The sequence below is a fragment of the Musca autumnalis genome, unplaced genomic scaffold (assembly GCF_047663935.1).
Source record: "Musca autumnalis isolate F117 unplaced genomic scaffold, ASM4766393v1 scaffold_1, whole genome shotgun sequence".
Taxonomy (NCBI): Eukaryota; Metazoa; Arthropoda; class Insecta; order Diptera; family Muscidae; genus Musca; species Musca autumnalis.
The window spans coordinates 271743674-271752515 of record NW_027411644.1 but is presented as its reverse complement, the minus strand read 5'-3'; the positions used below and the strand labels follow the sequence as shown (position 1 = coordinate 271752515).

General features: G+C 37.8%; 1 protein-coding gene across 1 annotated transcript in view; it reads left to right on the top strand.

Annotated features, from left to right (window-relative positions):
* Positions 1-516: 516 nt before the first annotated feature.
* Positions 517-8842, top strand: part of ChT (choline transporter) — a 36052-nt gene continuing 27726 nt past the window's right edge. The window contains exon 1 of the mRNA XM_073961178.1: positions 517-1767. The gene's annotated coding sequence lies outside the window, so the exon portion shown is untranslated. The remainder of the gene's footprint in view (positions 1768-8842) is intronic.

Below are 8842 nucleotides of genomic sequence, written 5' to 3'. Positions count from 1 at the left end.
AAATATGTTTTTTTAAGGACCCATAGAAAATTAAACGTGGATTTTTTAATATTTTTTGGAAGACTCATAGACCATTAAACGTGAATTTTTTGAATAATTTTTTTTTGAGGACCATAGACCGTTAGAATTTGAATTTTTAAATATTTTTTTGGAGGACCAATACGCCATTAAACTTGGTCAGTAATTTTTATGATGTGTTTGCAGTGTACCTTAAAAAGTTCTCCACTCAATGAGCTTTCACCATATACACTTTTCCCCCATAAGAGGACAAGACATTTTAAGAGCGTGTACAACTGGAAAGGTTACTCTTATCAACTTCATACCCTTTAATATATTTCATTGGAAATGTTAAATTACCCCACCTTCCACTGAAATGAATCCATTTATCTGAGAGAAAGAGAGAACATTGCCTTTGTGGGGGGAGGGACATACAGCGATTCATTTTTGGAACATTTCAAAACACATTCACTTGGAAGTTCAAAATTCCTGGCTGCCTACCTAACTGAAAATACCTACACACAAGGAATGACATTCCAAAATAGAACCAATGAAGTTCAGTAAGGCAGTTACCATTGACACTAAAAGAACATAAAAACGGAATAACGGTGCATGTAGGAATTGCCAATAACACTAGCATTACTTTTCTAAAGTGTGTCTGGGTGTTTTTTAAAAACGAACAAAATGGAATAAAAAAATGTATTGTTTATAATGATAAATGAATAAATTAAAGAAAATAAAACAAGTGACCAAACAAAAAGTAAAAGTTTTAAACGCCACCTGATTTTTTGTTTGAATGAAGAAAAAACTCAAATACAGATGATTTACAACGGACGTGACGTTTCCTTTGTTCCGTAAAGAAAACATTTGAGAAGAAGCCTACATTTAGGCGCGCGCGCGTTTTGTTGCAAATAATACAACAGCTGAAGAGAAGTAAATAAGTCTCTCTTGAAGAGATGTTGTAACTGCCAATTTGTTTGTTGGCTGTATAAAGTGTGGCATATTTTCAGGCGTATATAGAACATGTACCATTAATTTGTAACACTTTTCTTAAAACGTGATCGTGTTATAGTTTCTTTAAGATTAAAAAAAAAGCAAGAAAAATCAAAAGCATTTAAGTGACATAATCCAAAAAAGTTTTAATAAATATTCTTACCTATGGATCTTTTAAGCTATATGAAGAAAAGTGCCCATGCTTCGGTATAAAACACGAAATAGTCCGTCTCAAAAGACGTCCCTCCGTTGGGGCGATAGTTGTGGCCACCATTAAACGAAAAAGTAACAAAAATACAACCGACTACACTAATGCCTATCAATTAGGCGCCACCACCTACCTATATAATTAACAAACTAAAGCCTATTTTTCGTAGACTTTTACAAAAGAAATATTCAACAACTAATAATAATAGCTAAGGCCACACTTAATGGTATTCCTATTTTAACTAAAATACTAATTAAATAACTATGTCAAACTAATTTTGAGTAAATTTCCTGTAATTTTAACACTCTCAACTAAAAGAAAATAAAACAAAACAAAATAACCTAAACGTTACCTGTAATGTGCTGTGTGTATTTTTTTGTTTGTTAAAAAACTATTAATGTTGCATAATTTTAAGCTAAATCCTATTTTGGCTATATTCGGTTCACTCAAAAGCCAATACATGTTTTTTTTAACTTCTAAATTGTGAGTTATTAAGTGATTATTGTTGTGGTTGGTATTCATCAACCCACATAAAGACAAAACGTGAGCGGGAGGAGAGCATAATCAAGGTAAGATAACAGAACAACAACAACAATTATAGTAAATGGAAAATAACACACAATTGCTGGTTGGCTTTCCAGTTTTCCACCCAAAGTAAAATCCGCTCTTAAGTAATCTTGGCTACAGACAGCTGTTATTTGTTTGGGAAAGGACAGAGAGAGGGAGAGAAAGACATTGAAATTTATTATTTTTTTTGTGAATGAATTTTTTAGGCAGGTCTTAAAGAGCTCACTCTTCTCTTCAATGACAACTCTCTTTTCTCTTTTAGGTTTGATTAATATTACTTGTGCCATCTACAAGGTATACATTTAGGCTGTAGTAAATAAAGGAAATATTCATGTATATAAAGACATTTACTAGAATACATACATATGTATATTATTTACATTGTTTCGTATGGATAAAGGTGTCTTTTTTTTTCAAATATATAACCATAACCTCCATATATGTAAGGATTTTTGGTAACAAACAATTTTTTGGTGATAAAGAAATCGTAAAATAACGTGGATAGATGTAATATTCAAAGTTAGATTTTACGGTGGGTTTAGAGGCAATTTGTAGACATTTTATTTCACACAAATGCCACTTAAATAATTATGAAATCAATATAAAACATATAAAACAAGTAAGAAAGTATCAGTCAACTGTGCCGACTGAGATATACCCTCAGCCTCGGACCTAAAGAAAATAATCAATAATCAATAGCCACCGTGGTGCAATGGTATGCACGCCCGCATTGCACGCTGAAGGTCGTGGGTTCGATTCCCCGGCCAGTCAACATCAAAATTTTCAACGGTGGCAAAATACCCCTCAGTAATGTTGGCGACATTTCCTGAGTATTCAGCCATGTAAAACTTCTCTACAAAGTGGTGTCTTAAGACACGCCGTTCGGACTCGGCGATAAACTGTAGGTCCCATATAATTGAGCTAATATGAATCGGGGTGCACTCATTGATATGAGAGAAGTCTCCCTTGTCCCGTATGGGATGTTTGTGGAACAATTACATAAATATATATAGAGAACATGTTAAAAAAATTTAAAAACGACCAGACGAATCCTTACCCTGCACTCTTTCCAAACTTTGTGTGGGACGTAGCCGAAAGATTAGTCCTATGTAGTCAATAGTCGGGCATAATTCGAGTCTGTAGGAACTAATACGATGTACAACGTTTGGGCAATATCGGTTTCTCCCTTCGAGGGTTATCTTACGTATTACCCAAACGTTTTTTAACAAAATTCAAAACGATCAGAGACTAGCTATTAAAGTGCACTTTTCCCAAATTTTGTGCGGGACGTACCAGAAGCACGGGACCAATATAGTCCATATTCCGACCTGTTACATGACTAGATGAAATAATACGATTTGCAAAGTTTGGACAAATCAGAATCTCCCTGCGAGAGTAATATTGCGGATTTGCCATTTTAGATGGTACCGCCAAAATTGCTTGGAGCTTTTAGGCCATTATCTCAGGAAGTATGAAGTTGCGCCAAAAAAAGTTGTACCGTCGTACAGGAGACCGCAAGAACAATATGCTGAAAAAAATTTTCAAAACGATCCGAGAGGAGCTCTTAAACTCCACATTACCTGAATTTTATGTGGCAGGTATCCGAAGGAGTGGACCGATATTCGAACACGATCTATATCTCGAAGAAATAATACGATGTGCAAAGTTTGGACCAAAACGATTGTTCCATTCGAGAGTTATCGTTCACAACAGAAAAATTTTTAATTCTTGTGGTGGAGGTACCCGAAGATGTGGACCGATATGGCCCATCTTTGAATTTAAACAAAGTTTAGACAAAATATTACGATCGACTCCAAATTGTCAGAAACGAATTTTGTCCAAACATACTTGGGGTCTAAAATCGTTATTTCGATGAGGCACATTTTTGGTCGTATCAAAGTTGTCGGTCCACTTCTTCGGGTACCTCCCACACAAAATTCGGAAGATTTGAAGTTTAGGAGCTCCTTTCGCATCGTTTTGATTGTTTTTTTTCGATATGTTGATCGAGCGGCCTCCTTTACAACGGTGCAATTTTTTTCCGTAGTAAGACAATAATTCCTGAGATAATGGCGCAAAGGCTCCAAAACTCTGTGCAAGATAATTCTAAAACTTTTTCAAAAAAAAATTTTTTTTTCAAATATTACTTACTGTTGCATTAAGTATTGCGAGAAATATCCGAAAAAAGTGTAAAATTTGTCTGCGAACAGGTCTCAAACTGTTCATAAGCCTAAATGCTTGAACTTTTGTGCGACAGGTCCGCAAGAAGTGGACCGATACAGTCCATCTTCGAATTTGACGTAAGTTTGGAAGAACTATTACGATGTATGAAGCTTGGACCAAATCGGAGACTCCATTTGGGACGTCATAATTGGTGACCGTAGGGTTTTTACAGTTTTAGGGTAATTATCTAGGACTATTTGCTGTAAAAAATTGAAAACTATCCGTTACCCACAAATTCTGAAAATTTGTGTGTGGAGGTAGTCGGAGGATTAGATATAGTCAAAATTCAAACATGATTTAGGTGTATAGGAAATATTACGATGCGCGAATGCGATCAGATTTAAGCATCTCGATATTCATAAGGACACCTGGCTGTCGCCAGATCAAAGAACAAGAAATCAAATTGACCACGTTGTGATACATGGAAGCGTACGATCGTTCCGAGGTGGACCATTACCTTGTTGCAGCAAAGGTACGTACCAGATTAAACGTAGCAAACAAAGCGCGAACAGACACAACACGGAAGTTGGACATCGTTAACCTGCAATCACAACAGATAGTCACAGCATATTCCAATCAACTGGCCCAACTGCTTAATCAAAGCACTCCTCGTCCCGATAACATATCAGGACAATGGCGAAACATTGCCCACTCCATGCAAACAGCCGCAAAATCAGTACTTGGATACCAAGACCTCCACCAAGGAATCCATGGTATGACCAGGAGTGTCGTGCTGCTACCGAAGAGAAAAATGCGGCATATAGGGCTACTTTACAATCAGTAGCAACGCGTAGCGCACGAGAGAGGTATCGGGAGAAAAGGAGAGAGGAGAAACGTCTTTTCCGCAGGAAAAAGAGAGAGATGGAAAAGCGGGATTGTGAAGAAATCGAGATGTACAGGAGACAGAATGAAGTCCGAAAATTCTACCAAAGAGTGAAACATCAAACTAATGGCTTTGGAACTGGCACATCCTCCTGTAGAGACCAGCAAGGTAATCTGGTAACTGATACAGATAGAGTGCTCAGGATATGGAAATACCATTTTTCCAAACTGTTGGTATCTAATAGTAGCGAAGTCGACGAAGATACCACAGATCCAATCCCAGAAGATGGTATTGAATGTATACCACCCGGCCAAGGTAAAGACAGCAACAAACCGGCTGAAGAATAATAAGGCAGCAGGAGCTGATGGCCTACCAGCCGAGCTGTTTAAAACCGGAGGCGACACGCTGTTAGCACCATCTGGCAGGAAAAACGAGTACCCGGCGATTGGAACCTGAGTATCCTGTGCCCCGTCCATAAGAAAGGAGATAAGACTGTATGCTCTAACTATAGGGGCATAAGTCTACTCCCGATTGCCTACTAGATCGTGTCAGGGATATTGTGCGAACGACTAAAGCCTATGGTCAACGAGATAATTGGGCCATACCAATGCGGCTTTAGACCTGGCAAGTCCACCATTGACCAGATATTTACCCTGCGGCAAATCCTGGAGAAGACCCAAGAGATGTAGATCGACACCTACCACCTCTTTGTCGATTATAAACCAGCCTTCGACAGCCCACTACTTTCAAAGGTATTCCAGGCCATGTCTGAATTTGGTATCCCCGCAAAGCTCATTCGGCTTTGTAAAATGACTTTAATTGACACGAGATCCTCAGTTAAAATAGGAAAGAACCTCTCCGAAGAATTTGGTACCAAAAGAGGTTTCAGGCAAGGAGACTGCCTCTCGTGTGATCTCTTCAACATCCTGCTGGAAAAGGTTATTCGAGAGGCAAACGTCAATAGAAGTGGCACAATCTACAGCAATAGCCACATCACGGTGCTCTTGAAACAATTTTAAATGGAAGGTGCTTACACCTTGGAAGTTTTTGCGGATTCTGAAACTACAATGTTCATAGATAAGAAAAATCGAAAAACAAAAAAAATCGCCGGAGCGCTTTTTAAATAAATCGCGATTTAAATTGATATTTTTAAGGGTTATTTAGGTTTTCACGATTTTGTTTAGAAACCGCAAGTCCTACCAAAATGGGGCTAATGAAAATGTTGTAGCTATGAAAATTCTCTACAAGATCGACCTTTATAGTATTTTAGTAGTTTTTACCATTTTTGAGTTATAGAAGTTCAAATTGGGACAATGCACTGACTGTATCGCCCCCTTACAAAACAATGTCATGAAGGGTGCGCCTTAACTAACTTTTGATGAAAACCGCCTACACAGGGAAAGTTTTTGTGAATTCTGAAACAGCAGTGTTCATAGATGAGAAAAATCCAAAAACAAGAAAAAATCGCGGTAGGGATTTTTAAATAAATCGCGGTCAAAATTCACATTTTTAGGTGTTTTTTTGGTTTTCACGAATTTGCTTGAAAACCGCAAGTCCAATCGAAATGGAGCTAAAGAAAATGTTGTAGCTGTGAAAATTCTCTATAGGGTTGACGTTTATCATTTGTTCCCAGCCTGTACCATTTTTGAGATAATGAAGCTCAGTTTACATTTTTAGGTTTTTTGTTAGGGTTTCGCGATTTTGCTTGAATACGGTAAGTCTTATCGATATGGGACCTGAGAAAATCTTAGAGCTGTGAAAATTCTCTACAAGACTGGCTTAAGTAACTTATCCTAAGTTGTAAAATTTTTTAGATATATATGTTTAAGTTGGGAATTTGCCGTCATGACATTGTTTTATAAGGGGGCGATACATTGATTTGAATTGAATTTGAATTGTCCCAATTGGAACTTCTATATCTCAAAAACGGTGAAACCGCCGAGAATACTTTAAAGGTCAATCTTGTAGAGAATTTTCATAGCTACAACATTTTCTTTAGTTCCTTTTTGATAGGACTTGCGGTTTCTACGCAAAATCGTAAAAACCTAAACAAGCCCTAAAAATGTCAACTTAAATCGCGATTTATTTAAAAAGCGCTCCGGCGATTTTTTTTGTTTTTTGATTTTTCTCATCTATAAACATTGTAGTTTCAGAATCCGCAAAAACTTCCGAGGTGTAAGCACCTTCCATTTAAAATTGTTTCAAGAGCACCGTGACATGTTACTTGCTTATTCTGATGATATAGACATCATTGGACGATCAGTAAAAGAAGTAACAGATACCTTTATGAAGGTCGAAGGAGAATCTGCTAAAGTGCGTCTGGCGGTAAACGGCGGGAAGACTAAGTTGATGGTGTCGACGCGCAATGCCTCCATAGAGATCGGGCCAACTGTTGACGTTGTTTCCTATAATTTTGAGGTAGTAAAAGACTTCGTCTACCTCGGCACCGCCGTAAACACAACTAACAACATCAGTTGTGAAATAAAAAGAAGAATTGTATTGAATAACAGATGCTACTTTGGATGAAGTAAGCAGTATAAAAACAAAGCCACATCTCGTCAAACAAAAATGACGCTTTTGAAAACACTGATACTACCCGTTCTGATGTATGGTACCGAAGCCTGGGTACTTCCACAAGCAGATAGGGCAGTGCTTGGTGTGTTTGAGAGAAAAATTCTTCGAAAGATCTACGGACCAATCTGCTTTGACGGTGAATATCGACGTCGCATGAACCACGAGCTGTATCTGCTATACAACGACATCAATATAGTTAAACGTATTGAGATGCAACGATTGCGTTGGCTAGGCCATATCATAAGACTGAGCGATGATGAACAACGACATCAATATAGTTAAACGTATTGAGATGCAACGATTGCGTTGGCTAGGCCATATCATAAGAATGAGCGATGATGAACCCGCTGAAAAGGCGTATAAATATGAGCCGCTTGGTGGTGCACGCAAAATTGGCAGGCCAAAGAATAGATGGCGCAAACAAGTGGATGAAGAGATGACAAGGTGCGGTATTCCAGAAAGAGAAGCAATAGACAGAGAGAAATGGAGATCTTTTCTTAGTTCGGCCTATAGAACAAATGTTCTGTAATGGGCCAGCTAAGTAAGTAAGTAAAATGGCCCTTTATCGAAATGCACAGATTTAACTTAATCTAAGCACTCTTGCCTTGATTATCCAGGTCGAAATTTGTTAAAACTTATAGGACGAACATGTTCACAAGTAAATTCCAATTTTTTTGCAAAGTGAATTTTTCAAGTCACTGTAAACACCACATGGTCGTATGTCAAACTGTCCTGAGTATGCTTAGGCTAAAAACTGTCAAACTTTCCAAAAAAATATCAAATGACGCCTGAAGGTTTTTTAGTGCCCCTCGTACTACAAACAATTAAAACTGTGGATACCGGTGTATATATTTCACTGAAATTCTGTTATCTGACCATGTTTATCAACATATTTGGCATCAATGGAAAGTTGAAGAATTCTTCTTCTAAATATAACTTATGGGGATGGAACACTTCTTCCAGGAATAAACATATAAAAATGTTACCAATTTTCACGCAAAAGTTTCGGTCCATTTAGCCCGCTAATTATTATCTGATCATCATGATAAAGTGTAAGCTTCTTCTTTGTCGTAAGCCCGAGCCTTACTTAAAATTTCGCGTCTACCGCGACCTCCAGAGCCGCTGCAAAAAAAATTTAGTTTTCGTTCCATTTCACATTTTACGATCATCACCGACAAATAATGGGGCCTCCTCTGGTCGGAACTTGACCTTCCAACAAAATTTCGTGACGTTCGGTCGACAATTGAGGCCTGCAGATTTTATTACAATTTTTAATGGATGGACGTTAGTAGTTCGCTTTATCTCGTCGACATATGAAAAAATGGCAAAGGGGGGTCTGCGACGAATATTTCGCGATGTTACATGAATATTGGGCTAAAGAAACTTATAACACCCTTTCCACATTGTTGAGTTAAGTATAAATCGTCTGCTCCGTCGGAAAAGGTCGTAAGTCCCTTTCA